At 42.5% G+C, this 24,949-nt stretch overlaps 1 non-coding gene across 1 annotated transcript; it reads left to right on the top strand.

The window, feature by feature from the left end:
- The first annotated feature begins 24,651 nt into the window (after positions 1 to 24,651).
- On the top strand, positions 24,652 to 24,723 carry trnac-gca (transfer RNA cysteine (anticodon GCA)). Its single transcript has one exon. It is a non-coding gene; the product is annotated as a tRNA-Cys (tRNA).
- Positions 24,724 to 24,949: the final 226 nt, after the last annotated feature.

The raw sequence follows: 24,949 nt of genomic DNA, 5'->3' as shown, positions 1-24,949 counted from the left end.
GCAGCAGAGGACCACACCAGCTTCCACTCCTGGGCCTAATAAAGTGGCCACTGGGTGTACTTCCAACACAACTGAAATTAGCACTTCACACAAAGGCAAAAAAATTACACAGTAAAATAAAATGAAACTTAATGTACAATTACATTCATAATAGCACATTCCTAATACGAGGGGTGATTGATAAGTTCATGGACTAAGGTAGAAGGAGTCAATTTTAGAAAACCTAGCACATTTATTTTTCAACCTAGTCCCCTCCTACATGTACACACTTTGTCCAGCCGTGGTGGAGCATACGGATCCCTTCCTTGTAGAAGTGGTCCACAGCAGGGGTGATTGGTAAGTTCGTGGCCTAAGGTAGAAGGAGATGAATTATTGACTTCAAACTTTCTGCATTATCACTCAAAGAGTTGAACTGCACGTGCATATAATGAGAGCGTCTTGAACCTCCAGGTGCTCCACAGCAGGAGTGATTGATAAGTTCGTGGCCTAAGGTGGAAGGAGATGGGTTATACAGCTCTCGTTACATGCACGTGCAGTTCAACTCTTTGAGTGAAAATACAGAAAGTTTGAAGTTAATAACTCATCTCCTTCTATCTTAGGCCATGAACTTATCAATCACCCCTGCATTCACTTTATTGAATAGGATTCAGATAGCCTTCATCTTATTGAATAGGGTAACAGATTTGAGAGGCTGCATTGTTTGCTCCTATTTTTTATGTTCGTGCAGAAGAGAAAGGACAGTTTCCAGGCAAGCATCCACCCCTACCAAAGAGATGAAGAAGTAAATAAGGCTTCTAGGATCTTATAGCTTATACACATTGCAGTTATCAACTCAAGCAGAATTCTGATTTCAGGACAAAAAGTTGTTCATGTCTGGAATCATCCACTGACATTAATCCTTAGACAACATCTAAACAAATAAATATTTAAAAGAGAGGTGAGAAAAAATCTCTGATATCTGCATGGACTCAATGTCTATTTTATTAGGTTACCTGCTGTGTTTAATAAAGTGGCCAATGAGTGTATATTTGTGGTCTTCTGCTGCTGTAGCCCATCCACTTCAAGTTAAAGAGCTGCTTTTCTGCACTTCACTGTTGTAATGCGTGGTTATTTTATTTATTGCCACCTTCCTGTCCGGTTGACCATTCTCCTCTGCCCTCTCATTAACAAGGTGCTTCCCCCACAGAACCAGCACTCACTGGATGTTTTATTGTTTCCCACAGCACTCTCGTGAACTCTGGAGATGGCAGTGTAGGAGATCAGCAGTTTCTGAGATACTCAAACCACCCTGCTGGCACCAACAATCATTCCACGGTCAAAGCTACTTAGATCACATTTCTTCCCCAACCTGATGCTTGGTCTGAACAACAATAGAACCTCTTGACCATGTCTGCATGCTTTTCTGTATTGAGTTGCTGCCACATGGTTGGCTGATAAGATGTATGCATTAATGAGCAGGTGTATGGGTGTACCTAATCAAATGGCCACTGAGTGAACTTTCCCTATAAAAGAGGTCAATAATTAAGAGCTATAGGTTTACTTTAAGGTTTCAAAACACGTATGGCCTCTGGGATATTGTTATTAAAAGTAAAATTTCCACCTTCATCTGCATAGCTGTACCCATGATCAAGTCAGTATGTGTTATGTAGGAATGAAGGATGCAATCAGTATCAATTTAAATTCATCATTTGAACTGGAAATTCATCTTTATAATTTGTGGCAGGTTTTGACTGCCTCAGTTATCGGTGATAACCGAGTTATTTGTATTTATAGAAAATCATTTAGTGTCTCAGATAAAATATTCTTAAGCGTCAATGAGGCTTTTGAAGACAGCATTCAGCAGGAACTAGAATTAAGGAACAGGATGTGTTAGAATAAAGCATTCTATATCTAGGGTTTTGTCTTTAAATGTGTTGTAGAATTCTCTTTATAGCTGTTCCAAGGCGAGACAAAAAGGTACCAGACGTGTTGCAAGAGGTTGATGTGAAAATATTAATAATGCCTAAGAAAGCCTCATATTGAGTTTGACACCTGAGAAGGACTAAGTTTTTATAGCATTTGTCCTGAATAGGCAAAATTCTCTGTAATGGTACCATAAAGCCTCATTTCCCACTAAACTAAGTCCTGATGAAGGGTCTCGGCCTGAAAAGTTGACTGTACCTCTTCCTACAGATGCTGCCTGACCTGCTGCGTTCACCAGCAACCTTGATGTGTGTTGCTTGAAATTCCAGCATCTGCAGAATTCCTTGTGTTTAAGATGTATAATTCTGCACTTTGTCTTAATTCCAGGGATATAAATGATGAGCTTATGTAAGTCATGTCCACAGCAGGGTTAATACATAACAGTGACGACACATACCTCTTTGATTGTATTTTTCTTAAGGTACTAAGGGCTTTTCAAGGATAGTACAGTAACTTTCAAAGAACTGAGCAACTTTGCAAAGAGTATCAGACAATCTGAGAGATAGGGTAGATAGTAAGAAAATGTGTTCTACTATTTCCTGTTTCTACGGGAGACCAGACCTAGAGTGCAGGTGCTTGTGTTATTTACTCACAAATCCAATGGGGAATTCAGGGGAGACAGTGTAATAAGGATGAGGAAGTTGCTGCCACAGGAATTGTTGAAACACAAAAACATACAGATATAACTGGAAGCTCTATTTATATACCAGGATAGAAAGAAAATACGGAAAACATTAGATTAAGAGCGATGGGAAAAGATATGTGGAGATGAAACATTGTCAGATTTTGCCCACTGTGTAAAGTCTATGTCATTTTGGATTTTAATAAAATCATCTTGGAAGATTGGAATTGCTAAATGAAAAAAAGTGCCTGAGACTTTCTAATTTGTAGTCATCTGAAACAATGATAGCAAAGTGAATTGCACAGAGACCATAAGACGAACTGTAGAAGCAGAATTAAGCCACTCAGCCCATCAAGTCTGTTCCACCATTCCATTATGCCTGATATATTATTCCTCTCAACCCCTTTCACCTGCCTTCTCTCCATAACCTTTGATGCCTTTACTAATCAAGAACCTATCAATCTCCGCTTTAAATATTCCCAATGACTTGGCCTGCACAGCCATCTCTGACAATTAATCCCACAGATTCACCAAACCTTGGCTAAAGAAATTCCTCTTCATCTCTGTTCTAAAGGGATATTATTGTTTTCTGAGGCTAAGCCCTCTGCTTCTAAACTCCCTCACCACAGGAAACCTCCTCACTAACTAAGCCGATCAATATTCGATAGGCTGCAATGAGATCTCCCCTCAATCTTCTAAACTCCAGTGAGTACAGGTCCAGAGCCATCAAAAGCTCCTCATATGTTAACCCCATCAGTTGTTGTAACCTACAACATGTGACGAAGAACGGCCCATTGGTGGAGAGCGTTGGGTTTCAGACATTTTCAAAGGTACCTGTTCTTCCTCAGTTTACAGTTCCTTTAAATGTACATTTTTTCCCTTAAACTATTCATATTAATGTAAGCACACAAAGTAATGGGCTGAATTGTCTGAGCAATGGCAGCACCAATGCTTGAGCTAACCCCCTTTTCTCAGTGGAGGCCCTGGTGTATCGTGAACTGGCGATGAGATCTTCCCCAGGTGTCTTCATGGAATCCATTGAGTCATAGAGTTGTACAGGGCAGAAGCAGGCCCTTTGGCCCATCATGTGTATGCTGGCTGTTGCACCCATTTGTACTACTCTCTTTTACTTTTAATAGATCCATAGTCTTCTATACCTTGGAGATTTGAGTACAATGGTGAACCTCTGTAATCTCTGTAGGCTTCCCATGTGCCCTGTGTGAATGAAAAAGAGAAAACTGATCTTGGCAGAGAAGCAAATGGAGTTTTATTATTTATGTTATTTCAAATCTTTAAGTAATTTTAATAATCTTTGTGTTTGTGCAAATAAATGTATTGTGGGTTTGAGCTTTAGCCTTTTAATTTTTACTTTCTTGTACCATTCTAAGTGTCAAAGAGGTTCACAAACATTCCAAAACAGTGTCAGCTTTGACCCGGTGGACTTTGGAATGACAAGGTTTCACCAGCTGTCAAACCCATTCTTGAGTACCACTGACTATCTACTCTGGGATGGCCCCTAGGTCATACTGGGCCATGGCCAATTGCCAGGAGTTAACGGCCAGAGTCACACTGGGAGACCCAGCATGGACCAAAAGCATGTGACCAGCTACTCTCAGCCGATGAGAGATCTGCCCCATTAGTGTCATAGAGTTATACAGCAGGAAATCAGGCCTTCAGCTTAACTTGTTCGTGCTGACCAAGATACTAGTTTACCTGAGCTAGTCCTCCATGCCCACCTTAGACCATATCCTTCCACTCCTTTCCCATCTATGTTTCTGCCCAAAAGACTTTTATACATTGTAATGGTAAATGTTTTATGTGGTGGGCTGGGGATATGTCTCCACCATAGGAGATGTAAGGTGCAGGTTCCCTCTGCTAGCCTGCAGGTCACCCTTGGGAAAGTGTAGTACCTCTTTATCCTCTCTGATCAGGGTCATATGAAACCATGGGAACAGGTAGTGGATGGTTGTATGAGCAGCTGATGCATATCTCAAGTCCACTGACACCAGGCAAGACAACCTCTGAAGAGTATTGATAATGGCTGGGGCCACCCATCTTGTAAAGACACTGCCCAGGAGAACACACCACTTCTGTAGAAAAATTTGCCAAGAACAATCATGGTGATGGACATGGTCACGATTGCCCACGTCATGTGACATGGCAAATAATGATGATGATGAATTGTACCTGCCTCTACTGCTTCCTACGGCAGCTTATTTCATATGCTCTCTCACCTTAAATCTATCTTGTATGCCTCCTAGTTTGAGACTCCCCCTTCTCAGGCAAGAGTATCCAAATAACTTGCATTGGAATCAGTTGGTTTGAATTGCTTCCATTGTCTCCCTTGGGAATTTGTTCTTTGGTCCTATGTAAGTTTGGTTGCATTTAATGCTTTAAAAGTGGATGCATTGGGGATGATGAAGTCGGAGATAGGTTCAAACCCATTGCTCCGTTGACTCTTGTTACGTACCTCATGGATAACTTGTGACTGTCTGTGAGCATGATGTAATGGTCTTTTGGAGGTCACCCGACGTAATTTTCCCACTGATGTGAGGTCACGTGATGACATGTTCACCTCAGGTATAAAAGGAGACCCCTGGGGTGATGCAGTTAGTTTTCAGTTAGATCGTTAACCAGATACTCCGCTCTGTTGCGTATTTGCCTTATGATGCAGTTTTGATTTAAAACGGAGCATTACGTTCTATTGTAAGGTACAACAGTGTTGGGCCGGCAGTTTAACCAATCGCTGCCAGGTTTGTTGATGTATCTTTTCAGTAGTATTGGAGAGTGAAGACGGGAACATGAAGGAGTCGTTCGACGGTTTTGGAGAGAATCGACCATTATTGATTTCGTTCAAGAAAGAGTGATCTGCATGAGATTGCCTCTGCTAAAAGCAGCAGAAAAGGCTGTGCAGTATCCAGAGGGAAAGGTCAGTGCCTTTAAGTCGTTTTATTTCCGTCGTCATGAATCCTGCGGACAAGACAGGATCCGGCTGGGATCGGCAGTGATGTTGTGTCTTCGAGGAATTCTTTACTTCAGGAAAGACTCTCCTAATTGTCTGTATAAATCTCTTGGACTTTCGAATTTACCATTCTAAGAACTGTTTTTGAATTTACCACTTTAAGAACTGTTTTGGCATTTATCACTTTAAGAACTAGCACTGAGTGGCGGTTTGTTAAATGGTCGCATAGCAGTTTACTTACAGTTAAGATTTTCGTTTTTTTTTATCTTGAGCAGAGTTTAATAAATGTTCAATTGCTTTTATAAAACCTGACTCAATTCGATTGATATTCATTGTTGCCGATCACGTGACACACTCAGTCTCCTGTATTGACAGAGGTGGAACATGAGCACACAGGGGATTGATCAGTAATCGAATATTTCATTGAGGTCAACAAACATCTGGGAATTAGTCCACATGGCCCAACGAGTCTGCTCTACCATTTCATCATGGCTGATCCAATTTTCCTCTTTGCCCCAATACCCTGCTTTCTTCCCATTCATGCCCTGACCAATCAAAAATCTAACATTCTCTACCTTAAATATATTAAAAAAAAGACTTAGCCTCCACAACTGCCTGTGGCAAAGACTTCCACAGATTCACCACTCTCCGACTAAAGAAATTCCTCCTTATCTCTGTTCTAAAAGGACATCCCTCTATTCTAAGGCTGTGTCAACTTAAACTCTCCCACCATAGGAAACATCCTCTCCATATCCACTCTATCAAGACCTTTCACCACTCGATAGGTTTCAATGAGGTCACCCCTCATTCTTCTGAATTCCAGCAAATATAGGCCCAGAACCATCAAATGCTCTTCATGTGACAAGCCATTCAATCTTGGAATCATTTTTGTGAACCTCCTTTGAAACCTCTCCAGTTGTTGTGTGCGCAGTCTTTCCCATCTCAGCCACTGAAGCTTGTAACCTCTGTAGAGTTGTCATAGGTCTCTCTCACTAGTTCTCTCCTGGCATAGTCACTCTGTTTTTGAGGACAGCCTGCTCTAGACAGATTTACAGCTGTGCCATATTCTTTTTATTTCTTGATGATTGACTTATCTGTACTCCAAGGGATATTCAGTGACTTGGAAATTTTCTTGTATCCATCTCCTGACCTGTGCTTTTCAATAACCTTTTCACAGAGTTGGAACATTTTTTTGTCTTCATGGTATAGTTTTCACCAGGATACTGACCTACCAGCAGTTGGATCTTCCAGATACAGGTGTATTTTTACTATGATCAATTGAAACACCTTGACTGCACACAGGTGGTCTGCACTTAACTAATTACGTGATTTCTAAAACCAATTGGCTGCACCAGTGATTATTTGGTGCGTCATATTAAAGGGGATGTATACTTATGCAAACAACTATTTATGTTTTATATTTGTAATTAATTTAGATCACTTTGTAGAGATCTGTTTTCACTTTGACATGAACGAGTCTTTTTCTGTTGATCAGTGTCAAAAAAGCCAAACTAAATCCACTGTGATTCAATGTTGTAAAACAATAAAACATGAAAACTTCTGGGGGGGGGTGGTGGTGAATACTTTTTATAGGCGCTGTATATGAGCCTTAGAACTTTGAACAGTATTGTACATGCCAATGACCAATGACCCCTGCATTCTTCAATCCCATCACTCATCGTGCAGCTGTGTTCCTGCGGAGCTTAGAATCGTCTGACCTTTGCATCGGTGTTTGGACTCTGCTGCCACCAGTACTAGAGACCTCTGGCTGACTGAGACCCTGGAAGGAAGGGGGCATCTACCTCCTTTTGTGTCTAAGGGCAGAGAGTTGAGAGCAGCAGAATGGAAGTGATATTTGTGATGCAGAGATTGTCAGAATTTCTGGCTGCTTTTTGTGTATTAATGATGACAAAGATTCACCTTGAATAGCTTAATAATATAAGAAAGCAAAACATCTGAGCCCTCGCATTAGACTGTGACTATCCTCTCTTCAATCTCCAGATGCATTCTGCAGAAAAATTCCTTCAATTTGAGACTGTGCAAATCTGTCATTTTGCAATGGTATCTTTCCACAGCATGAAATAAGTTATTCTACAATTTTCTCAGTATTGTGAACCCATCCATGCTGAAAGTGTAAAGTGAATATCATTCTAGCCCTTTCCTCCCAGGACTATGTGGGAGGGAAGGGTTAGACTGCTCTTGGAATAAGTTAATAGGTCAGCTGAACATCATGGGCTGAAGGGCCTGTACTGTGCTGTAACATTCTGATATGAATGTAGGTATTTTCCCCAGTGTTTCTATGAAATTTGTCCTGACCCACTGTTCCCAAATGTCCAACTGTCTGGTATGTTTAAGAGGGTGGAATCCCATAAGATGTGTACGATCTTTGTACTCCCAAAGGAAAATCACTCGAAGGTTTCGCAAATGGCAAAGTTAAGTGTTTACATTGCTTTCCATAGAAGCACTACTTTCATACTCATGCCTGCGTGACTGCAACTCCAAAAGCATTCAAGAAATTGACACCATCCAAGAACAAAAAACTGCTCTAATTGGCAGCTGGTCCACCAGTCTCAATATATACTTACACTCAGTGCCCACATTATTAGGTACCTCTTCTACTTAAGAAAATGGCCACTGGGTGTATTTTTTTAAATCTTCTGTTCCTATAGCCATTCCACTTCAAAGTTTGACATGTTGTGTGTTCAGCGATGTTCTTCCGCATATCACTGTTGTAAAATATGGTTATTTGAGTTGCTGTCACCTTCCTGCCAGCTTGAACTAGTCTGGCCATATTTCTTTGACCTCTCTCATTAACGAGGTTTATTTATCCACAGAATTTCTGCTCACTGGATGTTTTTTGTTTATCATACCATTCTCTGCAAACTCTAGAGACTGTTGTGTGTAAAAATGCCAGGAGATCAGCAGTTTCTAAGATACTCAAACCACCCTGTCTGGCACCAACAATCATTTCACATTTCTTCCCCATTCTGATGTTTGGTCTGAACAACAACTGAACCTCTTGACCATGTCTACATGCTTTTATGCATTGAGTTGCTACCACATGATTGGCTGATTAGATATTAACGAGCAGGTGTACAGGTGCACCTAATAAAGTGTCCACTAAATGTATCTTGTTCATATTTTATATTTCTTATGACATAGTAGGAGTCCATTCAGCCCATCAGTTTTAAAACAGTTCTACCAATCCCTTTTCCCACCCTCCTTCCTGCAATCCATTTGTCTCCCCTGCATCAACTCTTCTTCCCAGGTTCTACCAGTGGCAAATTCAGCTGTCAATCTGCAGGTATTTGGGGTGTGGGAATAAACTGGAGCAGCTGGAGGAAACCCACGGTCACAGGGAAAATGTACAAACTCCACACAGACAACAGCATAAGTCAGGGTAGAACCTGGGTCTCTGCACCTATGAGGTATCAGCATATTCCTCTTCCTAAATGCACCATCTACAAACTGCACAACAGCTTTGGATAAATAACGCTTGTTATTTTCAAGGAGAGAGAGGGAGAGAGGCAATGTGATAGGGTGGAAAGCCAGTGGCTCCCCCCCACCCCCAAAGACAGCAAAGGCTAATATCAAAGGACGCCAGGTTAAGTTGAATGGAAGAAAGTATCAGGGAGATGTCAGAGGCAGATTTTTTTTACAGAGAGTGATGGGTGCCTTGAACACACTACCAGGGATGATGATAGAAGTTGATATATTAGGGACAATAAAAAGAGACTATGTACATACTTCTCACTGTTTCAGTAAAGCAGCCAGTATTACCAAAAATCTCACCCAACCCGGATATTCTATTTTTTTCCCCTCCCATTGGCCAGGTTCAAAGGACATTTTCTGTCTCACATTTGTCAGACTTTTGAATGGATCTCTTGTACAATGTGATACGCTCTTGACCTCACCATCTGCCTCGTTATGGTCTTGAACTTTATTATTTACCTGCACTGCACTTTCTCTGTAACTTTTGCACTTTATTCTGCATTGTTATCATTTTACCCTGTTCTACCTCATTGCACGGTGTAATGACTTTGATCTGTATGAAGACAAGCTTTTCACCATTTCTTGCTACTTGAGACTATAATAAAACAGTATCTATACCAATAAGCACATGGATGTAGGGAAAATGGAAGGTTATGGGATGTGTGTGTGGGGTGGGGGGAAAGGTAAGATTTATCGAGGTGTAGGTTTATTTAGATTGGCATAATATTATGGTCAAAAGGCTTGCACCATGCTGTTCAGTTCTATGTTCAAAGTTCAAAATTAAACATTTCATAGTAAATTTATTATCAAGTTATGTATATGTCACCATATACAACCTTGATACAGTATTCATTTTCTTGCAGGGATTCATTGGAGACAGATATACGATATATTCAATAAAAAGCTAAACACAAAGACTGATAAACAATGAATGTGTAAAAGACAAACTGAAAATATAAAAAAAGTAAATAGATAAAATACTTCTGAAAGAAGGACTGGTTCATTCAGTAGTGCTTCGGAGTTTGGGCATGGGAGTGGGAACGCGAGTGGGATCTGCGACTGGGACTGGGAGTGGGAGAAAGAGCTGAAGGGGGAGTGGGATTGGAGTGTAACAAGGAGTAGGAATAGGACTGGGAGTGGGAGTTGGAGAGGGAGTGGGATTGGGATTGTGACAGTGAGTGGGAATATGAGTGGGACTGGGGATGGGAGAGAGAATGGGGCTGGGAATGGGAGACGGAGTTGAAGAGGGAGTGGGATTGAGACTGTGACAGCGAATGGGAATGGGAGTGAGAATGGGACTGAATGGGAGAGGGAGTTGGAGAGGAAGTGGAATTGGAGTGTGACTGGGAGTGGGATAGGATTGAGTGAGAATGGGAGAGAGAATGGTACTGGGAATGGGAGAGGGAGTTGGAGAAGTGTTGGGATTGGAGTGTGACTGGGAGTGGGAATAGGAATGGGGGTAAGATTGGAACTGGGAATGGAAGGGAGAACTGGAGAGGGAGTGGGAATAGGAATGGGGATAAGAATGGAACTGGGAATGGGAGGAAGAAGTGGAGAGGGAGTGGGATTGGAGTGTGACCGGGAGTGGAAATAGGAATGGGGGTAAGAATGGAACTGGGAATGGAAGGGAGAACTGGAGAGGGAGTGGGATTGGAGTGTGACTCGGAGTGGGAATAGGAATGGGAGATGACAGGGACAGGCAATTAAAGCAACTGGCAGCTGGAAGGTCTGAATTGGCCTTGCAGATCAATAAGTGATGGTCCATTTAGAGCTTGGTATCAACAATGAAAAGGCTACTGCATTTAATTTTCTAAATACTTCCCAAACCATTTTAATTTAAAGATAACTGAATGAATAACAGCAACTGCCTTCAAATAGAAAAACGGAACAGTTCCAGTCAGTGAAAATTTCTAGAGTGCAACACAAATACTGCCTGAAAAACAAATCCCCAGCTGTGCCCGCTCCCCTCTCTCCTCCCATGCACAATTTACTTCTGGAAGGGCCATGGATTCTGGGGTTATTCAGTACTTCAGACAAGAGGACATCCTTTGTTTATTCATATTCCCTGACATATATATTACCTGCAAGAAAGTGAATCTCATAGTATATGTACTTCGATAATAAATTTACTTTGAACTTTGAATGACAGAGCTGGCTCAGGGAGCCATATGGCCTTCTCCTGATCCTATGTTTATATATTGTAACAGTTTCAAAACAGGGTTTATGCAATTGCTCAGCTCCACGTTCTGCGTAGGAACCCACACAGCAGCTAATGTGCTTGCTGTTGGCTGTGTGCCTGGTGTGAGGACTCTTCTGTGTGCCATCCAGATGTGGCACAATATCACATCCCACAGAATAATCAAGCCGGTGTCTGCAATTACACTCGGCTAATTGCTGTAATAAACACCTCCAGGCTAGCTCAGGCGTTTAAAGAAACAAGCAGCCAGCCAGCCGCTTACTGCTTTTCTCCAGCAGCTTGCAATCCATTAGGAACTACAACAGCCAAAACTGGCAATTCACACAGACACATCTGGCACCATCTTAATTTGTTACGGCTAAGACTTTACTGTAATGCCACACGGTGACATACTGCTGGGCAAGGAGCTTCTGGTTTTGTGCAGGACCTGTTGTTGAATGAAATTGACAAAAAAAAAGTTTAGCTGAGGGAGAGTTCTTTATCTGACTTTCGGTTCTGGTATTTCAGAATGATCACTGTTACATTATTAGCAATTTGAAAATTATACCACAGTTAGTTTCTGCAGTTCCCATTGGGAGTTAAATGTTTACAGATAACAATTCTGTGCCGACTGGGAATATTGGGAGAAATATGTTATTTGCATCAATGACTGACACAGTCTGAGGATTGTGCTGGGGACAGCCCAGAAGTATTGCCAGGCGTCCAGTGCCAACATAGCATGCCCACAACCCACTAACGTTAACACTTTTTGGAATGACATAGGAAATCGGAGCACCCAGAGGAAACCCATGTGGTCACAGGGAGAACATGCAAACTGCTTACAGATAGAGGCAGGAATTAGATTAGACTAGATTAGATTCAACTTTATTGTCATTGTGCTGAGTACAGATACAAAGCCAATGAAATGCAGTTATCATCTAACCAGAAATGCAAAGAATAATGTTATTTACAAAATAACTGCTAATAAAAAGTAATTGCTACAGCACACAAATATAAAAGTACTGAGACAGTACAATATGGGTGCAATACTGCTTAGTGCTGTGATGAGAGGTTTAGCAGGGTCACAGCCTCAGGGAAGAAACTCTTCCTGTGCCTGCTGGTGCGGGAGCAGAGGCTCCTGTAGCGTCTACTGGATGGGAGGAGAGTAAAAAGTCCATGGTTAGGGTGAGATGCATCCTTGATAATGCTTTTTGCCCTGCCCAGGCAGCGTTTATGGTAGATGTTCTCAGTGGTGGGAAATTGGGTGCCGATAACCCGCTGGGCAGTGTTCACCACACGCTGGAGTGCTTTGCGGTCTGATATGTGACAATTGCCATTGAACTGTGACTGGTGATTGCTGGTTCTGTAAAGTGTTGTGCTATCCGCTATATTACAGTGCTGCCAGTCATGCCTATTTCGAGTAATCCCACTTGCCTGTATTAATTCCATATTCCTCTGTGCCTTCCTCATTCAACTATCTGCCCAGATGACTCTTAAATTAGTGTTGTGCCTCCATCAGCTTATTCCAGACACTAGCTACTTGTTGTGCATAAAACTTACACCTCAGCTCTCCTTTAAATCTCCTCCCTTTCACCTTGAAATGATACTCTTGAGTTTCAGGCAGCCTTACTATGGGAAACAGCCTCTGGCTGTCCACCTATGCCTTTCATAATTTTGTACACCTCTGTCATGTCCTCCATCATCCTCCAATGCAACAGGGAGAACAGACCCAAACTGTCCAGTCTCATCTCTCCTGCAATATGGTGTCTTTTTTTTCAGGCATCCGTTAGTCTCTTGAGACCATGGATTTGCACCTTGGAAGGTTTCCAGGGCCCAGGCCTGGGCAAGGTTGTATGGAAGACCGGCAGTTGCCCATGCTGCAAGTCTCCACTCTCCATGCCACCGGTGTTGTCCAAGGGAAGGGCATTAGGACCCATACAGCTTGGCACCGGTGTCGTCGCAGAGCAATGTGTGGTTAAGTGCCTTGCTCAAGGACACAACACGCTGCCTCAGCTAAGGCTTGAATTAGCGACCTTCAGATCACTAGACGAACGCCTTAACCACTTGGCCACTCGTCAACAATGCGGTGTCTAGACTGCAAACTACATTCCAAGGGCAACCAATGTGTTACACAACTGTAACATGACATCCCAATTCTTATGACCAAAGGAGGCAAACATACTATTCACCTTCATTATCACTTTGTCTACCTTTGTCGCAAAGTTCAGGGAACTACAAATTTTGTGTCATAGAGACATACAACATGGAAATAGAGCATTCAGTCTAACTCATCCACGGTGATTTTGTTGCCCAGCAGGCTAGTCCCATCTGTCTGCTCTCAAATCCTGTCCTATCCATGGCTTTTAAACTTTACTAATGGGCCAACTTCAGCCACTGCTTCTGGCGGCTCATTCCAAATACTCACCTCCGTTACCTCTACTTCATTAGGAGTTTGTGAAGATTTGGCATGACATCTAGAACTTCGATAAATTTCTATAGATGTGTAACAGAGAATATATTGACTGGCTGCTTCATGGCCTGGTATTGAAACGCCAATGCCCTTGAATGGAAAATCCTACAACAGGTACTGGACTTGGCCTAGTATGTCACGGGTAAAGCCTTTCCAACCATTGAGCACATCTACATGAAACGCTGTTGTAGGAAATCAGCATCCATCATCAGAGATCCTCACCACCCAGGCCATGCTCTTTTCTCGCTGCCGTCATCAGGTAGAAGGTACAAGAGCATCAGGACTCACAACACCGAGTTCAAGGACAGTTACTACTTCTGCTCCATCAGGCTCTTGAGAAAAAGGGATAGCTACACTCAGTTGCCCATCCATTGAGATATTCCCACAGCCAATGATCTCACTTTAAGGACTCTTTATCTTATTATCTCATGTTCTCATTACTTATTGGTATTTATTTATATTTGCATTTGCATAGTTTGTTGTCTTCTGCACTCTGGTTGATCTGTCATTGATCCTGTTATAGTTACTAATCTATAGATTTGCTGAGTCAGTCCGGATCGGGAGCAGCATCTCCAACACCATCACACTGAGCATGGGGGCCCCCCAGGGCTGTGTGCTCGGTCCACTGCTGTTCACTCTGCTGACCCATGACTGTGCTGCAACACACAGTTCGAACCACATCATCAAGTTCGCCGATGACACGACCGTGGTGGGTCTCATCAGCAAGAACGATGAGTCAGCATACAGAGAGGAGGTGCAGCAGCTAATGGACTGGTGCAGAGCCAACAACCTGTCTCTGAATGTGAACAAAACAGAAGCGATGGTTGTTGACTTCAGGAGGACATGGAGCGACCACTCTCTGCTGAACATCGATGGCTCCTCCGTAGAGATCGTTAAGAGCAGCAAATTTCTTGGTGATCACCTGGCGGAGAATCTCACCTGGTCCCTCAACACCAGCTCTATAGCAAAGAAAGCCCAGCAGAGTCTCTACTTTCTGCGAAGGCTGAAAAGTCAATCTCCCACCCCCCATCCTCACCACATTCTACAGAGGTTGTATTGAGAGCACCCTGAGCAGCTGCATCACTGCCTGGTTCGGAAATTGCACCATCTCGGATCGCAAAACCCTGCAGCGGATGGTGAGGTCAGCTGAGAAGATCACTAGGGTCTCTCTTCCCGCCAGTACAGACACTTACACCACATGCTGCATCCGTAAAGCAAACAGCATTATGAAGGACCCCACGCACCTCTCATACAAACTCTTCTCCCTCCTGCCATCTGGCAAAAGGCACCGAAGTATTCAGGCTCTCACGACCAGCCCATGTAACAGTTTCTTCCCCCAAGCCATCAGACTCCTCAATACCCAGAGCCTGGACTGACACCAACCTACTGCCCTCTACTGTGCCTATTGTCTTGTTTATTGTTTATTGTAATGCCTGCACTGTTTTGTGCAGTTCTGGGTAGGTCTGTAGTCTAGTGTAGTGTTTGTGTTGTTTTACATAGTTCAGTGTAGTTTTTGTATTGTTTCATGTAGCACCATGGTCCTGAAAAATATTGTCTTGTTTTTACTGTGTAAAATGAAAATGAAACTCAGAGTTGTATATGGTGCCATATATATATTTTGATAATAAAATTTACTTAGTACTTCATATATGCACACGAAAAGCTGACCCTGTTGCACTTTTAAATCTCTTGTCTTTGATCTTAAACCTTTGCCTACTAAGTACCCGTCGCTCGGTCTTGAACGGGCCATTGCACAGTGACTTTGCACAGTGATCGTAAACCTTTTAGCATCCCTGGTAAAAAGACTATGTGCTTTCATACTGTCTATGACTCTCATGATGTTATTACCTCTATCAGGTCACCCCTTAAACTCCTATACTCCAATGAATAATGTCCAAGTCTACACAACCTTTCCTTATAACTTGGTCCAGGCAACATCTTGGTAAATCTTTTCTGCACTCTTTATAGTTTAATAATATCTTTCCTACTGCAGGGTGACCAAAACTGTAAACAATATTCAGATTTGTCCTATGTAATTGCAGCATAACTTCTCAACTCCTATACTCAACAGACTGATGAAGGCAACCATATGAAATGCCACGTTCAGCACTCTATCTAACTATCACACTGCATTCCCCAGTGTCCTACCATTCACTGTACATTCTACCTGTAATGATGAGCCCAAGTGCAGTGTAACTGGAGACTTGAGAATTAAAAACACTGACAAGAGTTCATCACAGAATAATCAATAAACATGCACAGGTCACTGGGAACGAAAGTCACTGTGCAAAGGCTTGTTCAAGACTGAGCTCGGGTACTTAGTGGGTAACTTAAATTGTACAAGGTCACTGGAAAAACCTGCAATCACCAATAAAGAGCATGGAACCCTGCAGGGAGCAACTAACAGGGAAAACAAGCCACAGTTAAGTAAGTTAATAATATTCAGGGGAAGTAGAGTGCCGAGGTCTGGGGCCCTTGGGGCCTCTCGCTGATCCAAAGGGTCCATGACACTACCTTGGTTTGATCTCATAAAATTCAATAGTTCACATTTATCAGGAGTGAAACCCATTTGCCAATCCTCAAGATTCAAAGTAACTTTATTATCAAAGTGTGCATAAGTTGCCATATACTACTTGTGATTAATTTTCTTGTGGTCATTAACAGGAGAAAAAAGAAATATATGACGTAACTTGTGAAAAATGATACATTAACAGACAAAGATTGACAAACACCGATATGCAAAAGAAGACAAACTGTGCAAATATTTAACACCATCATCTGCTCAAAACTAATCTGTAAACTCCAAGACCTGGGCCTCAATACCCACTTGTGCAACTGGATGCTGGATTTCCCCACTTGTAGACCCAGTCATTTTGGATTGGCAGAAATATCTCCTCCACAATCTCCATCAGCACAGGAGCACCGCAGGGATGTGTACTTATCCCCCTGCTCTACTCGCTTTCCACCTGTGACTGCGTGGCTATGTACAGCTCCAACACCATTTTCAAGTTTGCTGATGACACCACTGTTGTGGGTTGAATCAAAGGTGGTGATGAGTCAGCATGCAGAAGGAAGATTGAAAATTTGGCTGAGTGGTGTAATAACAACAACTTCTCACTCAATGTCAATAAGTCCAAAGAACTGACTGTGGACTTCAGGAGAGGGAAATCGGAGGTCAATGAGTCAGGTAACATCAGAGGTGGAGAGGGTCAGTAACTTCAAATTCTTGTGTGTCACTATCTCAGAAGACCTGTCCTGAGCCCACCATATAAATATAATTGTGAAGAAAGCTCAACAGTGCCTCTGCTTCCTCAGGAGTCTGCGGAGATTCAGCATGTCATCAAAATCCCCGACAAACTTCTATAGACGTGTGGTGGAAAGTGTGCTAGCTGGCTGCATTACAGTATGGGAACACCAATGCTTTTGAGTGGAAAATCCTACAGCAGGCAGTGGATTCATCAGTACATCACGGGTAAAGCTCTCCCAACCATTGAGCACATCTACATGAGATGTTGCCGTGGAAAAGCAGCATGCATCATAAAAGATGCTCACCACCCAGACCATGGTCTTTTCTTGCTGCTTGCATCAGGTAGAAGGTACAGGAGCCTCAGGACTTGCACCACCAGGTTCAAGAACAGTTACTACCCCTCAACCATCAGGCCCCTGAACAAAAAGAGATAGTTACACATTCTACTTTTGGCATTCCCACAACCAATGATCTCACTTTAAGAACTCTTTATCTTGGTATTTCATGCTAGTTATTTATTGCTATTGATTTATATTTGCATTTGCATAGTTTGTTGTCTATTGATCCTGTTTACAGTTACAGTTCTATAGATTTACTAAGTATGCCCACAGAAAAAGAATCTTGGGATTGTATGTACTGGCATGTATGTATTCTGATAATAAATTTTACTTTGAACATTGAAACGAAAATAATTCGGAGAACATTTGAGTTAAAAGGAGTTCTTAAATGTGAATGTATAGGTTGTAGGAGCTGTTCGGAGTGGTGGTGATTGAAATTATTCATGCTGGTTCAGGTGCCTGGTGCTGTAGGGTAATAATCGTTCCTGAACCTGGTGATGTGGGACCTATGTCCAGTCCCTATATACTTCCAGCCCCCAGCAGGAAGGTCTCAAAGCTCTCCGCATCTTTCTGGATTCCAGACCTAACCAGCTCCCCTCTACCACCACTCTGCTCCGTCTAGTGTAATTAGTCCTTACGCTTAACAATTTCTCCTTTAGCTCTTCTCACTTCCTCCAAACTAAAGGTGTAGCTATGGGCACCCGTATGCCTGCTTTTTTGTTGGCTTTGTGGAACAATCTATGTTCCAAACCTATTCTGGTATCTGCCCCTACTTTTCCTTCGTTATATCGACGATTGTATTGGCGCTGCTTCCTGCACGCATGCTGAGCTTATTGACTTCATTAACTTTGCCTCCAACTTTCACCCTGCCCTCAAGTTTACCTGGTCCATTTCTGACACCTCCCTGCCGTTTCTAGATCTTTCTTTCTCTGTCTCTGGAGACAGCTTATCTACTGATGTCTACTATAAGCCTACTGACTCTCAGAGCTATCTGGACTATTCCACTTCTCACCCTGTCTCTTGCAAAAATGCCATCCCCTTCTCGCAATTCCTCCATCTCCGCCACATCTGCTCTCAGGATGAGGCTTTTCATTCCAGGACGAGAGAGATATCCTCCTTTTTTAAAGAAAGGGGCTTCCCTTCCTCTACCATCAACTCTGCTCTCAAACACATCTCCCCCATTTCACACACATCTGCTCTCACTCCATCCTCCCACCACCCCACTAGGAATAGGGTTCCCTTTATCCTCACCTACCACCCCACCAGTCTCCGGGTCCAACATATTATTCTCTGTAACTTCCACCACCTCCAACAGGATCCCACCATAAGCACATTTTTCCCTCCCCTCTTCTCTCTGCTTTCCGCAGGGATCGCTCCGTACGCGACCCCTTGTCCATTTGTCCCCCCCCCATCCCTCCCCACTGATCTCCCTCCTGGCACTTATCCTTGTAAGCGGAACAAGTGCTACACATGCCCTTACACTTCCTCCCTTACCACCATTCAGGGCCCCAGACAGTCCTTCCAGGTGAGGCGACACTTTACCTTTGAGTCAGTTGGGGTGATATACTGCATCCGGTACTTCCGATGTGGCAGTCTATATATTGGCGAGACCCGACGCAGACTGGGAGATCATTTCGCTGAACACCTACGCTCTGTCCGCCAGAGAAAGCAGGATCTCCCAATGGCCACACATTTTAATTCCACGTTCCATTCCCATTCTGATATGTCTATCCTCGGCCTCCTCTACTGTAAAGATGAAGGCACACTCAGGTTGGAGGAGCAACACCTTATATTCCGTCTGGGTAGCACCAACCTGATGGCATGAACATTGACTTCTCAAACTTCCGCTAATGCCCCACCTCCCCCTTGTACCCCATTCGTTATTTATTTATATACACACATTCTTTTTCTCTCTCTCCTTTTTCTCCCTCTGTCCCTCTCACTATACCCCTTGCCCATCCTCTGGGTTTTCCCCCCTCCCCCTTTTCTTTCTCCCTGGGCCTCCTGTCCCATGATCCTCTCGTATCCCTTTCTCCTATCACCTGTCCAGCTCTTGGCTCTATCCCTCCCCCTCCTGTCTTCTCCTATCATTTCGGATCTCCCCCTCCCCCTCCCACTTTCAAATCCCTTACTCACTCTTCCTTCAGTTAGTCCTGACGAAGGGACCCGGCCCAAAACATCGACTGTACCTCTTCCTAAAGATGCTGCCTGGCCTGCTGCGTTCACCAGCAATTTTTATGGGTGTGGGACCTAAGACTGCTAAATCTCCAGCCCAGTGGTAGTAGCGAGAAGAGGGCAAGGCCTGGATGGTGGGAGTGTTTGATGATGAATGCTGCTTTCTTGTGCCATTGCTTTCGGTAAATGTACATAAATGATAGGGGAGCTTCACCTCCGATAGACTGGGTTGTGTCCACCACATTTCCGCGTACCTAACTGATCAAGATCCTCCAGCAATTTTTCATAACCTCCTACCCAGTCTACAACACTACCTATTTTAGTATCATCTAAGTTGTTGAAATAAGTTATAAATGACAAAGGTCCCAACCCTTGTGGCTCACCACTAGATATAGGCCTTCTGTCTGAGAAACAATCCTCACCATGAGGAACATTGTCAAATGCCTTTGCTAAAGTCCATATCAACAACATCTACTGCCTACCCTCATTTACACTCTCAGTTACTTCCACAAAGTCAGGCATGACCTCCCATGCACAAAGCCTGAATTGGACTGTCTCTCCAAACACGGGAAGATCTTATCTCTCAGAATTCCCTTCAGCAACTCCCTAACGCTGCTGTAATGAGCCCTTTGGTCCTGTGCAGGGAGCTGGAGAACACTGGATTCTGAGGATTTTAGAGCACCTGAATTGGTTAATTGTTATTTATTAAGAGTCGATAATCGCTTAGATTTCCTTGTGCTTTTCTCGAGTGATTTGCTGTTTGTAATGTAGACTCCTGGTGCCTTCTGTTTAAGCTTGTTAAGTTTATTTTGATAGGCTTGGGGATTCCATGTCACCTTTATTATTTAAGTGGATGCCTGATTAAATAAGGCATCAACTATGAGGTTCTAGTTTTGACAACGTTGCGTCTCATGGCGTCGCTCGACTGAGCCACCGACATTCTATTGGAATTCTTATAAATAAGCTCTGGCTTCCGTCTCCTTATTGGAGTCTGCCTTTCTTCTGCCCTTGGGTCTGGCATTTCCAGTGCACATCGTGACACACTGATCTTTGGTTTCCTTGCTTGTTTTTGCTAACCTTTTTAAGTTATGACACCACATTAGCTTCTCTCCAGTCCTCTGGAACTTTACCTGTGGCCACAGATGAAGGAAGAATCTCTGCATAGGCCTCCACAATTTCTTCTTTAGCTTTCCACAAGATCCAAGCTTACACCAGATCAGGCGATTTATCCAGCTTAATTTACTTTAAGGCCTCCAATATCTCTTCCCTGCTGATACATATGCAGTCCAAGGCAACACCACTCATTTCCCCCATTTACTGAGCATCCATTGCTCTATCCATGACAAAAACTCTCACATTTCCTTTGATACACACACACAGGTGGCCATGCCAATTTTCAAGGAGACAGATTCTTTCCCTAACTACCCTTTTACTCTTAACTTCTACCCCCAGGGCTTGTGGTTTAGTACAACTTCCCAGGACCCTGCCATTCACTGTGTATGCCCTGTCCTGGTTTAACTTATTATTTAACAATAGAATAAGAAAACAGCAACTATATTATATCACTTTCCATAAGAGCAACGACAAGCACTTCCATTATTCCATTACCAAATGTTAATATTTTTCTATTTTTTACCAGCTCCATCTTCAACCTTGAAGGCTAGCTGGACCTGGCCAGTCCTTCATGAATGGTGCACTGTTACAGATTGATCTGACAACGTTTCAGAGATAATCAGAGCAGGTAATATCACTGACACAGTTGTGAAGGACTGAATTAAGTCTCGTTTGCTTATTATACCTCCAAACGTGGTGGAAAAGACCCAGCTGGTCTAGCAGCGAGAAGCCATTTAATGTGCCTGTCCAAGCCGTCGTCATCCATCTAGTTGATGTTCAGCTATATAGATGCTATGGTTATTTTTCCATCCATCCTGCTGTCTGTGCCTCACCACCTCCATAACCTGAGCCCATTGCTGCCCATTGCACACATCACCATCACCTCCTTTTAGTTCACTTCTGATGTTAGCGTCATTCACCTTTAATAAATGAAGCCACAGAATTCCAAAGCTTTTCCCTACATCTACCCTCTTTCTTTATGAATCTTTCCGAAACCCACCTCTAAGAAGGGCCACTCCTCAGGATCTGTATCTAAGTTAATTGTTTCACAAGATCACAAGACAAAGGAGCAGAAGTAGGCCATTCGGCCCATTGAGTCTGCTCCGCAGCTCCCCCATGAGCTAAACTATTCACCCATCTAGTTCCAATTTCCAGCTTTTTCCCCATATCCCTTGATACCCTGACTAATTAGATACCTGTCAATCTCCTCCTTAAACACCCTCAATGATTGGGCCTCCACAGCCATATGTGGCAACGAATTCCACAAATCCACGACCCCCAGCTAAAAAAATTTCTCCTCATTTCTGTTTTAACTGGGTACCCTCTAATTCTAAGACTATGGCCTCTTGTCCTGGACTCACCCACCAAGGGAAACAACCTTTCCACATCTACTCTGTCCAACCCTTTCAACATTCAAAATGTTTCTATGAGATCCCCTTTCATTCTTCTATACTCTAATGAATACAGTGCAAGAGCCGACAGACGCTCCTCATATGTTAGCCCCTGCATTCCAGGAATCATCCTCGTAAATCTTCTCTGAACTCTCTGCAATATCAGTATATCCTTTCTAAGATAGGGGGCCCAAAACTGCACACAGTATTCCAAATGAGGTCTCACTAATGCCCCATAGAGCCTCATCAACACCTCCTTACTCTTATACACTATTCCTCTTGAAATGAATGCCAACATAGCATTCGCTTTCCTTGCCACCGATCCAACTTGGTGGTTAACCTTTAGGGTATCCTGCACGAGGACCCCCAAGTCCCTTTGCACTTCCAATTTTTGAATTTTCTCCCCACCTAAATACTAATCTGCCCGATTATTTCTTCTTCCAAAATGTACAACCGTACATTTGTCAACATTGTATCTCATCTGCCATTTCTTTGCCCACTCTCCTAAACTGACTAAGTCTCTCGACAAACTTTCCGCTTCTTCAACATTTCCTGCTCCTCCACCTATCTTGGTGTCATCCGCAAACTTGGCCACAAAACCATTTAATCCATAATCCAAATCATCGATATACATCGTAAAAAGAAGCGGCCCCAACACCGACCCCTGTGGAACACCACTAGTAACCGGCAACCAATCAGAATAGGATCCCTTTATTCCCATCCTTTGCTTTCTGCCTATCAGCCAATGCTCCACCCATTTCAATATCTTTCCTATAATTCCATGGACTCTCATCTTATTAAGCAGCCTCATATGTGGCACCCTATTGAAGGCCTTTTGAAAATCCAAATACACAACATCCACAGCCTCTCCCTTGTCAATCTTATTCGAGATTACCTCAAAAAATTCCAATAAGTTGGTAAGGCAGGATCTTCCCTTCATGAAACCATGCTGGCTTCGGCCTATCTTGTCATGCACCTCGAGGTATTTCATAACCTCATCCTTGAGGATTGACTCCAATATCTTTCCAACCACTGATGTCAGACTAACAGGTCTGTAATTTTCTTTTTGCTGCCTCCTTCCTTTCTTAAATAGCGGAACTACATTTGCAACCTTCCAGTCCTCCGGAACCATGCCAGAGTCTATTGATTCCTGGAAGATCATTTCCAATGCTTCCACAATCTCCAAAGCCACCTCCTTCAGAACCCTTGGGTGCACCTCATTCGGGCCGGGAGACTTATCTATTCTTAGTCCACTTAGCTTCCCAAGCACTTTCTCTCTAGTTATCTTGACTGTACCTAATTCTATTCCCTGATACCTCTGGCTATCAGGTATGTTGCTCATGTCTTCCACTGTGAAGACTGATGCAAAATACTCATTCAGTTCCTCCGCCATCTCTTTGTTATCCATTATAATTACTCCAGCATCATTTTCAATCGGTCCCATATCTACCCTTGTCACTCTTTTACTCTTCATATATTTAAAAAAACTCTTAGTATCCTTTTTTATGTTAATCGCCAACTTCCTTTCATAATTCATCTTTTCTTTCCTAATGACTTTCTTAGTTTCTTTCTGTAAGTTTTTAAAGGTCTTCCAGTCCTCATTCTTCCCACTAATTTTTGCTTCCTTGTACGCCATTTCTTTTGCTTTTATTTTTGCCTTAACCTCTCTCGTTAGCCACATTTGTGCCATTTTTCCATTCATGATTTTCTTTTTTCTTGGAATATGTTTTTCCTGCATTTTCCTTATTTCTCTTAGGAATTTCATCCAATTCTGCTTTGCCGTCCCTCCATTTAGTTTACTTTTCCAATCGACTTGGGCCAGTTCCTCTCTCATACCACTGTAATTTCCCCTGTTCCACTGAAATATCGATACCAGCTTCTCCTTTTCAAATTTGAAACTGAACTCAGTCATATTATGATCACTATTTCCAAGAGGTTCCTTTATGTAACAATTTTATGTAACAATTTGTTACTTTTAATAATGTTTAATAAATTTAAGATCTTCTTGTGAGGGTAGACAAAGCCACATACAGAAATAACCTAATTTCTAGATGAAAATAGTCCAAGAAGCAATTTGTTCTTTTGATCATCTTCCATGCTTGACTAAAAGCACATAGTTCCCCAAAGTGTTTAGTAACTAATCTAATTTACATATGCGAATATGTTCAGTTTCTCAAGATCAGTGTGACATTGTATCGACAAGATGAATCCACACAAGGCACTTTTGAGTTACTGTGACCAATGTAATTTTTGAGTTCTTAAATAAAAATCTCACTTAACATCTAGTGCGTGATTTTGATTTAGTATGCGTTTAGATTTTGTAAGAATTGACGATTACTACACAAGGGTGGGGAGAGCTAACATCGGGGAAGTTGCAGTTATCTGAAAAAATCAAATATTAAAGATACACCCAGCTCTCTAATTTCATTGTCTTCTTTCAGTAAAAGAAAATCAAAATGATTATATTTGTTGGTGTTCATGAATTCAAATAGAAGATGGGAACTTTGTCTTGGAATCCTTTCGTGTGATGTTGATTTTTGCATTATTGAACAGTTTCTTTCTAAGTGAATTGAAGTTTAGATCAATAAATTATAGATCATGCCATTGAAATTGTCAGCAATACTTTACATTTGATAATTCATTACTCTTTGTATGAACTTTCTGCTCATTTCCTGGAAAAAGTAAGCTGTGAATCATATGTGTGGGGGTATAGCTCAGTGGTAGAGCATTTGACTGCAGATCAAGAGGTCCCTGGTTCAAATCCAGGTGCCCCCTACTTTTTTGGGTGGCATGGGTTTCTTCCAGGTGCTCTGGGTTTCTCCCAAATTCCAAGGATTACAGGTTACTAAATTAATTGGTCACATGGGTGTAACTGGGTTTCAAGGGCTTGTTGGGCCTGTTACCGTGCTGCATTTCTAAGTAAGGAAGTAACGCTTGAAAAAGAATTTAGTGGGTGCTTCTGTTCTCTTGACTTAATTTTTCTGTGGTGAAAAATAAAGTT

The sequence above is a fragment of the Mobula birostris genome, chromosome 9, assembly GCF_030028105.1.
Source record: "Mobula birostris isolate sMobBir1 chromosome 9, sMobBir1.hap1, whole genome shotgun sequence".
NCBI lineage: Eukaryota > Metazoa > Chordata > Chondrichthyes > Myliobatiformes > Myliobatidae > Mobula > Mobula birostris.
This window is presented reverse-complemented; position numbering and strand designations above follow the sequence as displayed.